Source organism: Mirounga leonina, unplaced genomic scaffold (assembly GCF_011800145.1).
Source record: "Mirounga leonina isolate KUSES-001 unplaced genomic scaffold, KU_Mleo_1.0 Mir_151, whole genome shotgun sequence".
NCBI classification, from domain to species: Eukaryota; Metazoa; Chordata; class Mammalia; order Carnivora; family Phocidae; genus Mirounga; species Mirounga leonina.
The window spans coordinates 81,937,971-81,956,890 of NW_023270377.1; the positions used below are offsets into that span (position 1 = coordinate 81,937,971).

Sequence of the window (18,920 nt, forward strand, 5' to 3'; positions counted from 1 at the left end):
TCCATCCCGGGACTCCAGGATCATGACCTGAGCCGAAGGCAGTCGCTTAACCAACTGAGCCACCCAGGCGCCCTCATGTAAAATATTTTTATTCCCTAGTTAAAAAGTAAAATCAAAACAGAACAACAACAACAAAAAACAACCAAACAACAACAAAAACCCCACAGTCTTTACACTTCTTTAAACCACTATGAGGTGTAACTACATTAGCTCAACGGAAGATATTGATGACAGGGTAGGCATTGTTGCTCTACAACCTTACTAACTCTGCGACCTTAAATGTATTTCCTAACATCCCCACATTTAATTTTCCTCCTCTTTAGAGTGGGGCAACACCCATCTTCTAAAGTGGTGGTGAGGCTTTCATAGCACATGTATGTTTGTCGTTTTTAACAGTCCCTTGTTCCTATCACGTAGGAGTATATCAGAAAGAGTGGTAATTATTTATGGCTAGTCCAGTCAAACCAATTAATCATGGCTCTCTAGAGATATCACGTGATATCTTATTTCATAAACTGTACTGATTGACGTGCTTTTAAGTTAACACTTCTTTTAGTATTAAACTCTTACTTGTCTTTTCCTCCAAAAATCCCATAAAATTTAGCAAATTCTTCTCTTATGGGACACTTTACCCCCCTCCCAAATTCCTATGATTAGAAAAACTCCTTGCAGTATCTCAGCTAGGGAGGCTTATTCTCTCCTTTAGATAACAGTCCAACCCCATCATTCCCACCTTGTTTAACTCAGAAAAATGTCCTACATCTTGTGCTCACCTTCCTGCCACAAAGAAGAATACATTTCTTTTCCCAGTTATTCTCTAAAGAGAGTGTAATTCTTGGTGTGGAAGGAGTGTAGTTATGGTTGCCAAAGATTTTTAGTCTCTATTTAGGTTTATAGCATTTCTATGTCTCGTCCTATTCCTAACCTAGTCCCAAAGCTGTGGTAGGTCTTAGGGATACATAGTCTAGACAACTGCATTAAACCATGAAAATCTGTTCATCACACATTTTTGTCTGGAGGTTTCACCCCCTCCTCTTGACCTCTTGCTTTCCATTATCTGGGGCACTTTGGGGACTGATGTCTACATCTGACTCTTGTAAAGGATAAAGCAGCCTGGGAAATATGTAGAAGGAAGATTGTTAGGTGTAAAGACATAAACTTAGTCTACAGCTATGACACAATATGAATAACTGAGAAGTGAGGAAAAACCTGAGAAATAATGAATTCTTTTTGGCATACAGGAAATGGTCAACAGGTTAAAAGAAGAGATCAAAGACAACAGGTATGTATCAGTTATTAAATGTATTTCTGGGCAAACATAAGAGAGTGGCCATATGATTAGGGACACCATAAAAATGATAGTCCCACTGAGGAATTTTATTCAGATACCTAAAATAAAAGGAAACCCCATAGGTCACTTTTTAAAATCTAGATGTCATATTCCCTTTCTACTGACAAAACCTTCACACTGGAATCAATCCCAAGATAAGAGCACTTAGAAACCTCTGGAGGTACAGGAAAACCTGACGGAAGCATTTGGGGATGTTCATTTTACTGGTCAGTGTAACTGCGGGCCTTGTGCAGGGAAAGACAAGCCTAGAGCCAGCCAATGCTCTCTGTGACTGAAAGCGAAGATGTGTGCTCTAAGTAAAACTATGCACACAGAGAATGTGAGAGCCTGTGGACTGCCAGTGATGGGCATTGTCCTAACAGCCAGGCTGGTTTTTTGTTATTTCCAACTGTTAAGCTCAGGGGCCAGCAATTCATAGCCTTTTCATAGCATTCAAGTTTATTGCTTCTGCTGGAGTCAGAAGGGGCAAAGTAATCTTTCCAATGTATTCAATGGCTTTTGAGTGAAAATCTAGCTGTGCAGCATAAAATCTAACACAGGATTCAACTTGCTGACGGGCATGGGTTCTCAGGACATAGACTGCTGCCTACCATGGTGGTGGGCCCTGTAACTATCAGATTGGAGTTCAGAGGACCTCATTCTGTTGTATCTGGAAGCAGAAGACAGATATTAGGTCAACAAGGAGGTTAATATAAATATGCAGAAGCAATGGAGTGCAGTGGTAACAGATGTCTGACATGCTGTTCTGTCAAGGGAAATTTGTGACTATGAAATGTCAATTATTAGTGGCCTAATAGTGGTAGCATTGATGATTTAGATCATATTGTAGATGATGATAATTATGGAAGGCTATATGCTCTCCATTGTGTATTTTGCTTTTAACATGTTGCTTCTCATTTTAAAAAAATGTTATGAAAGCTATTATATTATTACTACATTCTAGGACAAAATGAATGAACTATTTTCCCAGAATGACATCACTCAGATGATCATCCTCCACTCAGACAAAATTGCAGCAGACACCAACTCAGTTAGTACTCCCCAACAGAATATTTTTTCAACTTTCATTCCCTCAATTCTCTTTGGCCATATATCTGCTAGCTCTGATCAGATTATTAAAAACATCTAAGCTATTATAGATGAGGAATTAGATTTGATCTTTTCTACTCAGAATTGGCAACTAAAATGTGAATTAACAACTGTTAATTAGCAACTGTTACATTCAAGACACTGTCATAGTTCATCTGGGGGTAGGATGGGGGAAAGATGGGCAAGATACAGAAATGCATGTTGTGTATATCACAGTCTAGTTGTAGAGATGCAATAAACATACATGGAAAGCTTAGTAAAATACCAACATTGGATATTAATTCAAGACCACAGGAGAGGCCACAGAGCAATTCAAGATAGTTTTCAGTTGAAGAAGCCAGGTGTGAAATGCTATGAGTGTAGAGGGGGAAAGTGCAGGGTCTTGGAGTACACTAAGACTTCTTGGACACTGAGGCTACACCTGTCACTAACGATAGATAGAACTGAGAGAAAAAGCAGAGCATGGCTAGCATGAGCACAAAATCAGGCAAAGAGGACAGGGCATGCTTCCTAATTCAGCCATATTAACAAATCACCAGGCTTAGAAGTGGGTGTATATTTTAACTATTTTTCAAGTTAAATCTACGGCTTACCTGGCTGGTAGTAGAGGGTGACTCAGCCCGCTCTGAAATCTCAAATGAGCAGAACCAGATATTATAAGAAAATATTAAAGGAAGAGTTGAAGGAAAAAAAATTAACCAAATCTACAGTAAAAGCATGTTAGAATAGAATAAGCAAAATAAAGATCTACCCTATTCCCTCTCAACACAAACACAATTGCTATGAGATTATAGGCAAGGTGTAAGTCTTACACTTTTTGCCATTCATAGTGTAATTAATTTATGGAAAAAAAAAAAAACTCTTACAAATTCCTCAGTAGCAGTGTGAAAATGTTCTTTCTTTCTTTTTTTTTTTTAAAGATTTTATTTATTTATTTGATAGAGAGAGAGACAGCGAGAGAGGGAACACAAGCAGGGGGAGTGGGAGAGGGAGAAGCAGGCTTCCCGCTGAGCAGGGAGCCTGATGCGGGGCTCGATCCCAGGACTCTGGGATCATGACCCGAGCCGAAGGCAGACGCTTAACGACTGAGCCACCCAGGCGCCCCGAAAATGTTCTTTCTTAAGTTGCAGTCAGGAAGGGTGTGCACACCAAACCGGACAGATGTCAAGATGGAAGTCTTCAGAATACATCCGCCCCCATTACAGTTACTGTCACTGCTAGGGAGACACAGGCAGGAACACATCAGCACTGGCTGTAAGAAGGGGAAGCTGCCATTCTAAGTACAACCTTGCACTTGGAAACTTAGGGCTGCCAGGGCCAGGGAAACAGATGCCCAGTTGGACTTTTTAATGGAGTGACACACTGCTCTGGTGTGGCATTTATAAAATAGCTAAACATCCAGGAGAACCCCTGGATGTTGTTTAGTCACTGCACTTGTTAATGCTTGTTTGCTCTGATTACTATGATTACTACTTTGGAAATTTATAAGGCCTCTCTCCTCCAGTGTTTCAAACACTTTCTTTGGACAATGCTTTTTAAATAATATTTTGTTGTACAGTGTCTACATTGTCACTACATTTACACCTTTCTCCATTTACATTTGAAGATTTAACCAGAAATTTTGTTATTGTGTTTGCTTCTACTTAAAGAGATTCTTCAGAGTTAACAGATTTTATCCCCCATTTTCCTATAATTCTCCATACAGACTCAATTTTAAGGATAAATTATCCAGGGACGCCTGGGTGGCTCAGGTCATGATCCCATGGTGCATGGGATTGAGTCTGGCAAAGGGCTCCTTGCTCAGCGGGGAGCCTGCTTCTCCATCTCCCTCTGCCCCTCCCCCCTTCCCCATACACTCTCTCTCTCTCTGACAAATAGTCTTTTTTTTAAAAAAAAAAAAAAAAAAAAAAAGAAAGGATAAATTATCCAGTCTCTTCAGTCCCTATTGTGGCTTTTCAGCTATTTAGCCATTAGAGAAACAAAACTCATGTTTCTCAACTTTATGAAACTTCTACAGTATTCCTGCCAATCCTGCTTAATTCAGTAACCAGAGTAAGGTAGTCTAGGTTCACTGCACTACTTTAGATCTTCTGGAGTTTTCTCAAAGCGCTGTTCATTTTTCTGAAACATGTTGAACTCCTGCATGCCTTACACCAAACTTGTAAGAGAATTTGAAAAATTCCTGCTTGGAAACTCCTTAAATTTCCACATATAGGCCTCTACACATTGATTTTAATTAATTATCGAAGATAACATAAGTCATCCTGGAGGTCCAATTGTTAATCCTCCTAGTCTGCTCTCATCTAGGACATGGACAATTCATCCATGGTAAAATTTAATTTTAGCTATAATTACAAAAGTTTGAAATTAAATCTCACCAGTGCTATGCTCCCATTAATATGGGCAAAATAACTGATCTACTTAGGATTAATGTGGGGGACAAAAGTAAGATTTAATTTTTAACTTTTTAATTAATTTGGGAAAATGTGATAAAGGATTTGGTTTCAGAGAGAGAGAAAAAGAGAAAGTTTCAGAGTTTCGAGGAAGACATTCCAGCCATCCCTCAAATATCTTATATCCTTAAAGAATATTGTGTAAGGTAATATGAACTGTAACTTAAACTAAAAATAATATATAACAGTTCCCAAACTTGAGGAGTTGAAACTTGAGCTTATAGTACATTTCTCTCCAACAATTAAAGAAGTGGGAATTATGGAACAGATTCTGACTTTTTATATACTACAGAATAACTACGTGGCCACTTATTAATAATCAGGATGATCATAAAGAATACAATATTCTTTCACAAAAGAGGCACCAGCTCTTCAATTACCTTACCACATTCACCATTTCTTCATGCTGCTGAATGGTAGCTTTTATTTATTTTTAATTTAATTTAATTTTTAAAAAAAGATTTTAGGGTGCCTGGGTGGCTCAGTTGGTTAAGCGACTGCCTTCGGCTCAGGTCATGATCCTGGAGTCCAGGGATCGAGTCCCGCATCGGGCTCCCTGCTCGGCGGGGAGTCTGCTTCTCCCTCTGACCCTCCCCCCTCTCATGCTCTCTCTATCTCATTCTCTCTCTCAAATAAATAAATAAAATCTTTAAAAAAATGAGGTGATAATAAAGTTTAGATATGTTAAGGAACAAGAAAAAAGAATGTACTAAGTCCTGTGAATGCATACCACATAGTTTTAGTAAACATAAAGAGACAATTATATTATGTTGTCATAAAGATGCCCTCAAGTTTGATAGTCCAAATCTCTCTTATTTTAATGAACTAGGTGTATATTTTAAGAAAATTAAAGATTGATTTCCCATAGGATCAATGTTATATTTCATTGTTATATTGCTTAAGAAATTGCAAATGGTTACAAATAAATGTAGAAAAGTTAAAAATAATGCTGGATTTTATAGTTACAACATAATTATGATCAATGAAATTCAGTGATAAGTGTTTTGTCAGATTAAAATATAATAAGTGTCTACTCAGGTTAAAGGCTAAATTATATTGGAATCAAAGAGTTCAGGTAAATAAACAGTTAAAATAAATAATACTCAATTTAGCCCAAAAGAAGGAAGCAGGTACATTTTATTCTGAATGACTGAAGACATCAAGTTTAGTTTTCAGAAACTTAAATTTCACTACCCTTGAGCCAACATGAGGATACAGTTGGTTTGTATTATTTATTTATTTATTTATTTATTTATTTATTTATTTATTTATTTAAAGATTTTATTTATTTATTTGAGAGAGAGAGAATGAGGGAGAGCATATGAGAGGGGGGAGGGTCAGAGGGAGAAGCAGACTCTCTGCCGAGCAGGGTGCCCGATGTGGGACTCAATCCAGGGACTCCAGGATCATGACCTGAGTCTAAGGCAGTCGCTTAACCAACTGAGCCACCCAGGTGCCCTCGTTTGTTTTATTTAATAATTAAAGATAACTGTGTAATTAATACAACTGTAGTGATTTGCATTTGTCAAAACATCTGGAATAAAAAGCTAGTATATGTGCTAGTTTAATTATTTTGCAGAACTTTTGACTATATAGATTATGAGAAATAATTCTGAATTAGGAAAAAATTTCTGGAGGGTTTAGGGAGGTAACCTTAAAAATATTCACAAACAATCTAGAGTGTATCCCAACACATGAGCTAGAATCTGTACCCAAAATTCATACCATGGTACAAGATCAGAAAGAGGTAGAACTTACCTATGACCTTAGCACCACATCAACAAATGTTTATTCTTCACTGAATATTTGTGTCAGCTTGTTGGACAGAGATGCATTCAGACACAGGTCCCTTGATCCTTTTCAGAGGTCTTCCAATGACTTGTCAAACTATAAATTTTATGTAAAAAAAAACTAAAGATTTTATGATTCAGCAGTTCCACTCCCAGGAACATACCCACATAAATGCATTCATATGTTCATCCAAGGGCAAGTGCACAAATTCTTATAACAAGACTGTTCACAACAGCCCCAAACTTGGAAACCACCCAAATGCCTATCAACAAAATGGTAAATAAAGTATGTTATAGTCACATAATGGAATACTACATAACAATAAGAATGACTGATACACACAACAACATTATGCCGAGCAAAAGAAGTCAGCACAAATGGGCACACACTGTATAATTCCATTTATATGAAGTTCAAGAACAGGCAAAGCTAATCTATGATCTTAGAAGTCAGGATTTATGGAAGGGTAGTAGCCAGAAGGGGCATGAGGGATTTCTAGGGGCAGGTGGAGAAAAGGGACCTCGAATGTTCTGTTTTTTGATCTGAATGCTGGTTACACAAGTGTTTGGGGGCTGTGAAAATCTGTTGAGCTATATACTTATAAATTGTTCATTTTTCTGAAACATGTTGAACTTCAATAAAAAGTTAAAGTAAAAAAAAATTTTAAAGTACAGATTTTGTTGATTTTGTAGTTCCCAAGCATGGAGCAGTGATTATCCTAACCCACTTCCTTTACAGGCTTTTTTTTTTTTTTTTTTTTTTCTGAACATATGAGAAAACACAATGTATGGAAAGGCATTATGTATAAAGATTAAGATCTGGTTCCTAGTGCGCTATGATTTGTATGTCTATGTCCCTCCAAAATAAATACACTGAAATCCTAACCTCCAATGTGATGGTATTTGGAGGTGGAGCCTTTGGGGGGTGATTAGGTCATGAGGGTGGAATCCTTATGAATGGAATTAGGCCCTTAGAAAAGTGGTCCAAGAACGGTTCCTTGTCTGTTCAGCCAGGTGAGATGACAGCAAGAAGATGGCTATCATTGAGGAAGTTGGTCTCACCAGACACTGAGTCCAAAGGCACCTTGATCTTGGACTTCCCAGTCCCCAGAACAGTGAGAAATTAATGTCAGTTGTTTACAAGGCCCTTGGTCTCTGGTATTTGGTTATAACAGTACAAATGGACTAAGACCTAGTATCACATTGTTGGGTTCAAATCCCCTGCTCCAAGGTATTAGTTCTGTGGCTTTGATTAAGTTTCTCAAGCTCCCAAACCTTTAGTTTCTCATTTGTTACATGAATGTGAAAATAATAGTGTCTAACTCCGTGCTGTCATTGCTAGGACTAGCAACATTAAAGACCCTAAAAGAATGCCTGCCTGGCACAAATAAAGCACAGGGAAAATTTGCCCTGTTTGTTTGTTTAAATTGCATCATTATGAGATTTATTGAAAATGAAATAAACACTTTTGGGAATCTAAAATTTTTAACTTGTGTAGAATCATGTAATCACCAGCAAAATCACTACACAGAGGAGTTCCATCACCCCCAAAAGCCCCTCAGGCTATCCTTTTGCAGTCAAACCTCCCAGGATTTATTACCCACGTAGCCACTAATCTATGCTCCATCACTATAGCTTTGCCTTTTCCAAAATGTCTTATTAATGGAATCATACAGTATATTGACTCTTGAGACGCTTCTATCATGTAGCATAGTGCATCTGAGATTCATCCATAGGGTTGCATGTATCATTAGTTTCTTTTTCTTTTGTTTATTTTTGTTTGTTTATACATTTCCTAGTTCAAGGATATTTGGGTTGTTTCAGTGTTTAGTGACTACAAATGAAGCTGCTACAGACCTATGTATAGGTTTTTGTTTTGTTTTTATGTAAGAGCATTATTAATATATAATTCACATAGATACAAGTCATGCATCTAAGGTGTACAATTCACTGGTGTCCAGTGTATTTGTAGAGTTAACATCAACTCAATAAACTTTAAAATATTGTTATCGCCCAATGGTGAACTCTATTTTAAGATTTTGAGCAACTGTCAAACTGTTTTCCAAAGCAGCTGCCCTGCTTTACAGTCACATCTGAGTATTTTTTTTTAAAGATTTATTTATTTATTTGAGAGAGCGAGAATGAGAGAGAGAGAGTACATGAGAGGGGGGAGGGTTAGAGGGAGAAGCAGGCTCCCCGCCGAGCAGGGAGCCTGATGCGGGACTCGATCCCGGGACTCCAGGATCATGACCTGAGCCGAAGGCAGTCGCCTAACCAACTGAGCCACCCAGGCGCCCCACATCTGAGTATTTTTATTATAACCATCCTAGTGGCTGTGAAGTGGTATCTCATTGTGGTTTTGATTTACATTTCTCTAGAGCTAATCTTGTAAAACATCTCTCATGTACTTTTTAGTCATTTGTAGATCTTTTTTAGATAAATATAGATTCACATCTTTGTCCCATTTTTTAAAAATGGGCTATTTATCTTTTTATTATTTATTTATAAGAGTTCTTTATATATTCCAGCCACAGGTCTCATCAGTTACATAACTCGCAGAATTTTTCTTCTATTATATGGATTGTCTTTTCATTTTATTTCATTTTATTTTAATTTTATTTTAATCCCCTTTGCTATTTCTTTTTTTTTTTTTTTTAAAGATTTTTATTTATTTGACAGAGAGAGAGATAGCGAGAGCAGGAACACAAGCAGGGGGAATGGGAGAGGGAGAAGCAGGCTTCCCGCGGAGCAGGGAGCCCGATGCGGGGCTCGATCCCAGGACCCTGGGATCATGACCTGAGCCGAAGGCAGACGCTTAACGACTGAGCCACCCAGGCGCCCCTCCCCTTTGCTATTTCACCCATTCCCCCACCATGTGCCCTCTGGCAACCACCAGTTTGTTCTCTATATTTGAGAGTCTGTTTTTTTGTTTCTTTCTTTTTTTTTCCTTTGTTTTGCTCCTTAAATTCCACACATAAGTTGTTTGGTGGTTGTTTTTTTTTTTATATGAAATTGAGTAAGTTCTTTATATACTTTGGATATTAATCCTTTATCAGATACATTATTTGCAAATATCTTCTCCCACTCAGTAGGTTGCCTTTTTGTGTTGTTGACGGTTCCCTTTGCTGTGTAAAAGCTTTTAATTTTGGTATAGTCCCAATAGTTTGATTATGTTTTTGTTTCTCTTCCCTTTTATAGTTTTAGGTCTTAAATTTAAATCTACATTCCATTTTGAGTTAATTGCTGTGTATGTTGTAAGGATTTCAACTTTATTTTTTCGCATGTGGAATTCCAATTTTCCCAACATGGTTTCTGAAAACACTTTTCTTTCCACATTAAATTGTCTCAGCACACTTGTCAAAATCAATTTACCATAGATGTGAAGGTTTATTTCTGGCTCTTGATTCTCTTACATTGATCTATATGTCTACCCTATGTCAGTACCACGTTGTTTTCATTACATAACTTCATACCAAATTTTTAAAATCGAGAAGTGTGAAACGTCCAACTTTGTTCTTTTTTAAGATTTTGGCTATTCTTCATCGCACGATTTTCCATAATACTTTTATCTTGTCAATTTCTATGAAGAAGAAATTTGGGATTTTGGTAGTGTTTATATTGAGTCTGTAGATCAACTGGAGTAGCATTCCCACCTTGAAAATATTAAGCATTCTGGGCAGTGGTGCTCGGAGCCTCGCGGGCGCGGCACCGTTACTCGCAGTCAGGTGGCGGCCGCCGCCTCCGCACAGCGCTGAGCGCACATGTCTCCTTAGCAGCAGCGGCGGAGGCGCCCCCGCCCTCAGCCCCTGCGCGGGTGCAGCCGCCCTCGCTCCCTCGGCTCTTCTTCGCTTCGCTCGCGCCAGGGCTGCTCAGCTGACCAAAGAACAGACTGCTGAGTTCAAGGAAGCTTTCTCCCTATTTGACAAAGATGGCGATGGCACCATCCAACAAAGGAACTTGGAACTGTCATGAGGTCACTGGGTCAGAACCCAACAGAAGCCGAATGGCAGGATATGATCAACGAGGTGGATGCTGACAGAAAGGGCACGGTAGGCTTCCCAGAATTTTTGACTGTGATGGCTAGAAAAATGAAAGATACAGACAGTGAAGAAGAAATTCATGAGGCATTCCGAGTCTTTGACAAGGATGGCAATGCTTATGTCAGTGCGGCGGAGCTACGTCATGTCATGACCAACTTAGGAGAAAAACTAACAGATGAAGAAGTAGATGAAATGATCAGATGGAACGCTACATCAAAAACTAATGATGTAATGTATGGTGATTAACATAACAATAAAAAAATTTTAAAAAAGAACCTTATATACACCCCCCCCAAAAAAAATGATCAGAGAAGCGGATATTGATGGAGATGGGCAAGTCAACTCTGAAGAATTTGTACGGATGATGACTGCAAAATGAAGTCCTACTTTCAACTCCTTTCCTCCCTTCTAGAAGAATCACATTGAATCTTTTACTTACCTCTTGCAAAAAAAAAAAAAAAAAAGTTCATTTACTCATTCTGTTTCTATATAGCAAAACTGAATGTCAAAAGTACCTTCTGTCCACACACACAAAATCTGCATGTATTGGTTGGTGGTCCTGTCCCCTAAAGATCAAGCTACACATCAGTTTTATGATATAAATACTTGTACTACCTTAATGATAAGGAAGCACCTAATGGACTCCTTGCAGTTCCACTTGCTCATGATTAATACACTGTTTGGGCTGGCCAGTTTTTCATGCATGCAGCTTGACAGCTGAGCACAGTCAGGCATTTGTATTAAAAATGAAAAATGAAAAAAAACAAATTTAAAACTTCTTCAAATGCATTTTAGTTCAATTTGTTAGTATAAATTGTCATAACTGCTTTACTGAAAATAAAACATTTAAAATTGGTTTACCTCAGGATGCTGTGCAGAAAAATGAGTGAAGGATAAACTGTCTAGACGTAGCCCCACTTAGCAGCACAGCCCTCTCACACTTCTGGGCACTCCCACCCATGGTGACCATGACCCTCATCCCGGTGGCATGCCATGTGTGTTGGTTTAGCATTGTCCCGTGTTGTCCTAGAGTGAAATGGGTGTCAGGCTGTCACCATTCACACAATTTTTTTTTTTTTTTTTTTTAAAGAAACCTTTACCAAGGGAGCATCTTGGGACTCTGTTTTTAAAACCTCCTGAACCATGACTTGGAGCCAGCAGAGTAGGTTGTGGCTGTGGACTTCAGCACAAGCATCAACATTGCTGATCAAGAAATTACAATTTATGTCCATTCCAAGTTGTAAATGCTAGTCTTTTTTTTCCAATAAAAAAGACCATTAACTTAAAAAAATATTAAGCATGCTGATCCATGAATATATAATTTTTGAAAAATTTGCGAAATAAGTATTTTGCAAATATTTAGTTTTTTTTTTTTTTTTTTTAAGAGAGAGAGCAAGAGCCCTTGAGCAGGGAGGGAAGGGACAAAGGGAGAGGGAGAAAAAGAATCTCAAGCAGGATCCACGCTCAGCACAGAGCCTGACTTAGGGCTCGGTCCCGTGACCCCACGATCATGAGCTGAGCCAAAATCAAGAGTCAAACACTTAACTGACTGAGCCACCGAAGCGCCCCACAAATATTTAGATCTTTAATTTCTTCCAACAATGATTTGTAGATTTATTTGTTTTATTCCTATATTCACGATTTAGCATCTGTAGTGATATCCTCTTTTATTGATGTTATTCTTAATGTTAATCTTCTCTCTTGTCATTTTAAGTGGTAGATTATACATTTTCTTGATATTTTCTAAGAATTATCTTTTGATTCTATTGATTCTGTCTTTACATCATTGTTTTTGTTCTTATACTTATTTTTTTCATTCATTTTGCTTGCTTTTTACTTAATTTGCTATTATTTTTCCCATTTCTCAAGGTAGAAGCTCTGATTATCTAAGACCTTTATTATTTTTAATACAAACATTTACAGCTATAAATTTCCCTCTCAGCACTGCTTTAGCTGCATTCCACAAATTTTGATGTACAGTAATTCAATTAAAATGTTTTTATTTTTCTTTGTAACATACTCTTATAACCATTGGTTATATAGAAGTGTGCTGTTCAATTTCAACCTGTTTGGGGATTTTCAAGATATCTTTCTGATACAGATTTATATGTTAATCCTGATATTATCAGAGAACATACTTTGTATGCTTTCCATTCTTTTAGATATTTTATGATTTGGTTTATAGCCTACAACATGGTCTTAGTGAACATTTCATGAATACCTGGAAGAATATCTGGTCTGTAGTTGTTGAGTGTTCTATAAATGTCACTTTCTAGTTCAGAGATTGGCAACCTATTAAAGTTAAAAGTAGTACATATTTTAGACTTTGCAGACCAAGAAGCAAAATTGAAGAGACTATTTAGATAATTATGTAACCATTTATAATGCAACCATTTTAAAGTGTAAAATCCATTTAGCTCCTGGGCCATACCAAAAAATATGGCAGTCCAGATCTGATTGGTAAACCATAATTTGCCAAACCCTGTTTTTATTTAGTTGATGGTATTGTTAAGATATTTTTAAAGATATTTTTTATATCTTTGTTAATGTTCTGTCTTACTGCTTTATCAATTACAGAGAAAGGGGTATTGAAATCTTCTAGTGTAATTATGGACTTTCATATTTCTCCTTTTTAAAATCAATTTTTAGCATTTCTTCTAATCCAGAGCTCTCTATGTACAGATGCTATGTTATGGATTTGGAGTTTACTGAACTTCTTGAATCTGTGAATGTACGCCTTTCACCAAATTTAGGATGCTTATAACTACTGTTTCTTCAAATATGTTTTGTGCAGCAGTTACTTTTTCCTCTTTTAAGAACACTAATGATAAAAATATGAAACATTTAAATATTATTCCACAGGTCACTAAGGCTCTGTTTATTTTGTATTCCATCTTTTTTTTTCTGTTTTGTTCAGACCTGGTCAATTTCTATTGTTCTATCTCAATTTTACTATCTCTTTCCTCTGTCATCTCCATTCTACTTTGAGCCTCTCTGGATATTCAGATATTGGTTTATTTTCTGTTCTAATATTTCTATTTGCTTTTGTTTTATAGTTTCTATTTCTCCCCATTAATTTCAAGAGTGTTCATGTTTACCTCATAAAGCTTGGTAATAACTTCTTTAGATTGTTGTGTGGTAATTCCTATATCTGTGTCATCTCAGGGTTTTCATCTGTTGATTTTCTTTTCCCTTGATAATTTGTCAGATTTTCCTGGTTCTTGGTCAAACTGTCCTGGGTCCTGATGTTTTGGGTAACTTTGGATAGTGTCTGGACATTTGGAAACTGTTATAAACCAGGTTTTCCTAAAATCCAGTTGAAAATGCTGATTTTTGTTTCTTTTAGCAAGCAGTCAATTCATGTATAGAATGCAAGTCAGACTGCCTTCTGCAGGTGATCTAATGTAAGTTTAATATTCATAGTGTTTACTGTGTTCTTTAAGTCTGCCTGTTACCTGAGCAGTAGCAGTGGTTTATACAGTAGTTCCCTTTTCAAACCCTTGGCTATGCTTCTTAGGTACATTCTGCACGAGGACACTTGGGGCCGAGCTCAGGACTTGCATTGTTTCACATGCAAATAGGGGGTCTCCAACTTATTCCTTTATGAGATTTCTCTGACACTCTGAAGCTTGTTTGGACTATTTTTTGGTTTTGGTTTTGTCTTTTTTTTTTTTTTTTGGTGCCACTAGACAGAAAGACGAGATTCTCTCAATCATTTGGCCTCCCAAGTTTTTGTACAGATCTGTGCCTCTGGGCCTGTTCTTGGGGCAAAGTAAAAAGAGAAGAGATAAAAAAAATATATATTGGGAATTCTTTTACATTGTTTTTTTAATGATACCCCTCTATTCTCTTTGTGAATCCAGATTATGGGTGTTTTTCTTAATCTCTAGGTATTTGTGCCACTTCTGCCATGTGGTATGGTAGCTCTGCATTGGGGCTGGCTTTGGAGCAGGAGAATTATAAAAGGGGGGGAACAAAGAATTATCCCTACTCCCTTGAGCTTGCAGGTGGGTTTTTTCCTGGCCTTCTGGCCAGAAGGAGGGATTACAAGAGATTTTGATGATGGTATCCATCATACAGTTTAATTTATCTCACAGTGGGGAGATTAAGAAGAAACAAAAACATGAAACACAACATGACCATATTAGCTTTTATTCAAGTTTTAATGTCCTTCCCAATTTTCCTGCTCTTATTTACTTGTCAGATTCCTCAAGCAGTTGCTTTTTGTATTTTGTTAATTTTAAGTAATCAACTGCAGTATGCTTACTATAATTGGAAGTCTTACTCCTCCCTTTTCAATTCTGAGACAACATACACACACACTCTCTCTCTCTCTCTCTAAAAATAGAAGTCCTACAAAAAAAAGGCTATTACTTTGTACTTCTCCATAGTAAATGTTCTAATTTACTTAGTCACTAAAGGTACAGTTTTGTTTTGTTTTGTTTTGTTTTTTGTTAGCATTAGATGGGGTTTGGGCTTTGGGGAACAGAGCTCACACTTAGGAGTAGTTATCTTCTCAAAGAGTGATAAATTGAAATTGCTGTTTCTAAAGAAAGTATGTTATTTTTTCCAGAATCTTGATTTACTTAAAACCCTTTAGAGAAGTTCAGACACAAATTATCATAATTGATTAGTTATGCTGTGATACCTGAATAATTAAACAATATCTTAATGCTAACATTTGATTCAATTTGTAATTAGTTTTTATCCTAAAAAGATAAACTGGGCAAATGTCTCTCAAGTGGTCATGCAATATTGCCAAAGACATTACAAGGAAATATCTTTTCATGAATTTTAAAATTATCTGATCCCCTGTAAATTAAACATACACACACACACACACACATCGCAATTGAAATTCATTATTGCAAAATGATCTTGAAATTACAGTAAACCTATTTAAGCATATTTTTAGAATAATTTTTATCAACACCTCTCTAGGTGTCTTACAAAGTGCTTTGTAACTGTTAAAATTAAACTTAGTGAGATTCCAAACACCCAAGACATTAAAAATCAGCCCCTGTGCCGTGGAGTAATTGGGGCTAAGATAAAAGTTATAGTCCACAAAAGGCTAAATATTGATCTGTTCAGTTTGCACCCATTATTGCTGATCTTTCAGGATTTAAATATCGATTGTGCACTGCAGTTACGATAAGCTAGAGCAAAGCCTCATCCATACTGCAATGTTGGGCAAAAGAAAAAGAGTTTTAACCTCAATAAGCCTGTGGCCTAGTTAGAAAATGCCATCCTCCTTCTAAATCTTTAGCCTGGCTATGAAAAATTAATAATTTATTAAAACATATTTTATTACAGGGCTTTCCTTTCTGTCTTCCTGGCATAATGCCAGTATATACTATGAAGTAACAGTTGGAAAATGACCTCCACTTCTTCAAATGAGTTGTTTCTTTAGTTTGGCTTAATGTTAATCACTTATTTTTTAAAAATACAAGAAATGTTTCTCAGGATGGCTAAACTTTCATGCTCATTGTGGCTCTTTGCCAGAATCTAAGATGACATCAGAGTGATGTTACTATGACTGTGCCAGCCATCCTAGAATTATAATGCCTTGCTCTGATGATATATTAAACATTGACTCGGAAATTGAATATATAATTGGCAATGACAGAAGGAAGCATGATTTAATATCTTCCATGCCACCTTCCTCATCCAGCCCTCCCCCCCACCCCCGCTTGAATTGCTTAGGGTCATGTCTTCTCAATGCATTTCCATGATTTCAAATAGGATATCCTGATGTATGGCACACATTTATAAGCTCCTACCAAAACCCCTTTGTTGGAAGTATTTTGTACATGTTATAGCACTCGAAGGACTGTCCCATTCCTTCTTTTTCCCATAAATTAGAATTAAGGACTCGATTTTCCCCTCCTTTCCAATAAACAGTACATGGCTAGTTAAACATTAAATACCTGATTGTTCATAGATCAAGAAAGCATAAAACATGCCTTGAAACATCTTACATTGAAGCTCATTTGTTTTCAGTCGGTCCAGAAACCATATTTATAAACTCTCAGCCAACCTTTCAGAGACAAAATATCCTTCACATTTTTACCAATCTAGCAGAATCAACTTCTGCCACATTGTCTCGTTGACATTTATTTCTTATAATAATCAGCAAAAAAAAGTATTATTGTGAAGAAAATCAGAAGGCAATAAGTTTATGTTGCCCTTGAGTCATTAGTTTATATTTGTCTTTCTGTGTTTCCTGGGAATATCTTTCATTTATTTTCTCTTTCAACCATCATCTGAGCTGCTGGGTATTTTCCTAAAAACCCTACGATGTGATTCTCAGAAATGTTGTTTTAAATGTATCACCCTAAGAAGAATCCACAGACACTGATTTCCCTTTTACCTTTGTTTTCGGGTTTCTAACATCTGACGTCATTTGGCCTTGTGTGTTGGAAGAAAGGTATAGCTCAGAGTTGGATGACAACTTCCTATACTCTGCCTTTTTCAAGTTTCGAATAATTCCATATTTTTAAAACATTTGCTGTTAAAAAGTTTTCAGCTTCATCTCTCTTCACGCTTTTTGTTAAAAATAATGGCTAATGAAAAAATAAAAATACAAGTAATGGATAGTGGACACAGCAACATTATCTTTATTAAACATAATGGCATACAGTAAAATTATTCTCAATCCTCACAGATTTCAAAAACAAAATACTACTCAATTTCTGCATAAACTATTCACAGTGAAGGAAGATTTTGACAACTGGGTTGTCCTACAATTGGCAGAATACACTACAGGATCATACCCACTCAGCCCTTAGAAGTATCTGTCTTTACTTATGTTGCGTATTTTTGAATAAATGAAAGCTTCTCCCCCAATTTTATATTTGTGATGTTGCCATTTTGTTTTTTGGGGGAGGAGTGCTTTCTGGGGATTGTTTTCCTTTTCATACTCATCCCTCAAAGCAATTAGAAATGATAAACTTGGTTTGCATGAAATCTGTAGCTTGCAGATTTTAGTTTAAAGACAATTGTCAAGACAGCTCTCCCAGCGTGTTTTCTTTGACTGAGACTGCATACTGAAAGAGGTTAGGGATAGCAAGAAGTGGCAAGAAAACATCTAGAATACGTAATATTTGGATGCAAAATTGCATTTTAATGACGGAATTGGGTTGATTGAAAGAAATTTTTCATGTTTTGTGTTTGCATGTTCTGCAATTCCCTGGGAACTTTTCAATCTAAAATTGTTTTCCTTGTCATCAAGAGCCAGAATGGCCCCTGGACTCTGATAGCACAGGAAAATGATGGTGGTTACATTCTTACTATATAGCCACTGAAGACAAGATTTAGGGGGACTCAGGATTACACTTTTTGTTTTTTACAGTAAAGTAATCTATATATATATAGCGTACAATAAAGTCATCCTCAGTCCTCAGGGTCAGGATGTCTGTAGTCCACCTAGGACTGTTTTTTGTTTTTATTTTTGTTTTAGTACAAAAAGTATCTTCAAATTCTCACTATTTGGTAGAATTCATTCACTTTAGTTAATTTTTCTCGAAGTGGGTTTGGGAGTACCATATTATTTTCATAGGGCTTTTATAAGAATTTTGGATTCCTGGGACTTGGGACAGATCTGCTAAATCAAATTATGTAGAGTAATTAAGATTACTATTTTGAAAAATTGGAATTCTGATATATTGCTGGTGAGAATGTAAAATAGTGCAACCAATTTGGAAAAGTGTTTTTCACTTTTCAAGAGGTTGAACATGGAATTAACATATAAACCAGTATTTCCACTCCTAGGTAACAGGAGAAATGAAAAAAATATGTCCAAACAAAGAGTTGTACAGGAATGTTCCTAGCAGTATTATTCACTGTAGCCAAAATGTGTAATGAACCCAAATGTCCATTGACTGATGAATGGATACATTTAATGTGGTGCATCCATAGGATAGAATATTATTCAGTAATATAAATGGATGAAGTACTCATACATTTTACAATATGAATAAACCACAAAACAGTATGCTAAGACAGTCAAAAAAGACAATATATTCTATCACACCATTTATATGAAGTGTGCAAATCTATATAAGTAGAAAAAAACAAGTCTATGAGATAGAAAGCAGTGGTAAGTTAGGACTGGAGTTGTCATGAGTTTTTTGGGAGGTGATGGAGTGTTCTCAAATGAGATCATAGTGATGTTTTACCCACTCTAAATATGTTAAAA

General features: G+C 36.6%; 1 pseudogene; it reads left to right on the plus strand.

The window, feature by feature from the left end:
• Positions 1–1,219: 1,219 nt before the first annotated feature.
• On the plus strand, positions 1,220–11,286 carry LOC118011676 (annotated as a pseudogene).
• The last annotated feature ends 7,634 nt before the right edge of the window (positions 11,287–18,920 follow it).